The sequence below is a fragment of the Aplysia californica genome, unplaced genomic scaffold (genome assembly GCF_000002075.1).
Source record: "Aplysia californica isolate F4 #8 unplaced genomic scaffold, AplCal3.0 scaffold00263, whole genome shotgun sequence".
Classification (NCBI taxonomy): Eukaryota; Metazoa; Mollusca; class Gastropoda; order Aplysiida; family Aplysiidae; genus Aplysia; species Aplysia californica.
Genome location: NW_004797533.1, coordinates 986,038 through 987,268, shown reverse-complemented (window position 1 = coordinate 987,268; position 1,231 = coordinate 986,038).

Here is a 1,231-nt window from a genome sequence, read left to right as displayed (position 1 = left end):
CCCTTAAAAAAGAAACAGCCTAATGAAACAAAAAAGCAAAGGGAAAAGAGAAAGACCAGCGGCTCAATTTCAGCGGTTAATAACGTAAACGATAGAGATAGCTCCATTCCTCCACAACTTTCGACTTCACTTACTTCTAGCAGGAAAACTCTAAAGTAGACATTTCCTGTGGCGCACCGCGCATGCGTAATGGCTAACCAGACGTATATAAGAAGCCAGTTACTGGCCCTTGATTTCTTCGAGAGTTAAAAAAGGCTTAAGCGTGACGTCACGAGGCTGTATCCGTTACCTCATTTCCGGTGTTTTGGATAGACACAGGAGAAAAACCCAGCCACCAGGGACCTTCGCTTTCCATAAATTAACTCAACTGAGCTGCAAAATCTTCACGCGTGCAAGATGGAGAGAAGGAAAGAAAACAAGGTCAGGCTGAGGAATGTGAGGATGTGGAGAGAATTCAGGGTGAGTTGAGATTTAAAAAAAAAAAAATTCCTCTCGCAAACTGGGAGGACGGTCTTCAAGACGTTGCAGCTGCATGCTTGTGTGTGTGCGCGCGTGTGTGCGCGCGTGTGTGCGCGTGCGCTCGCATGTGTGTGTGTGTCGTGTGTGTGTTTGTGTGTGAGTATGTGCTATGATAAACTTTTAAAACACCTACATCAGGGATTCTCCAAATATTTGGAGTATTATGTAACACGTCGCTAAGCTTGCAAGATCGTGAACATAATCAATACTATAAAACATGTGACATGTATTATAATACACCACGTGAAAAAAACAAACAAGCCAACCCCCCCCCAAAAAAAAAAAAAAAAACCAGTTTAAAAAGTTCCGTAATCCCCATTATTTATTTCAAGAAGATATCATATTATGGTTATTTCCACATCTCCTGCTTTCTTTTTCTCTTTATTCAAAGACAGATTCCATCTGATGGCGAACCAATGACCTCAGAACTTCCTTTGGGCGACCCCAACAGAGGGCGGCTACCCCGTCTGAGGGCAACCCCGTGAGGGTTGTGTGTATAAACAGAGAGAGTTACGACTCCTACCTTGACAGAGCCTCGAGGATAGATCAAAGGCGGTCTATCCGCCGGAGGGGGGGGTATAGATTTACCTGGACGATAGAGTTTTACCTGTGTATAGTGCCAGAACTTGATTAACGGGTATTGCGGTCAGGAGGGCACAATGGCGTCCAAGGGAGAGAGAGAGAGAGAGATAGAGAGAGAGAGAGAGAGAGA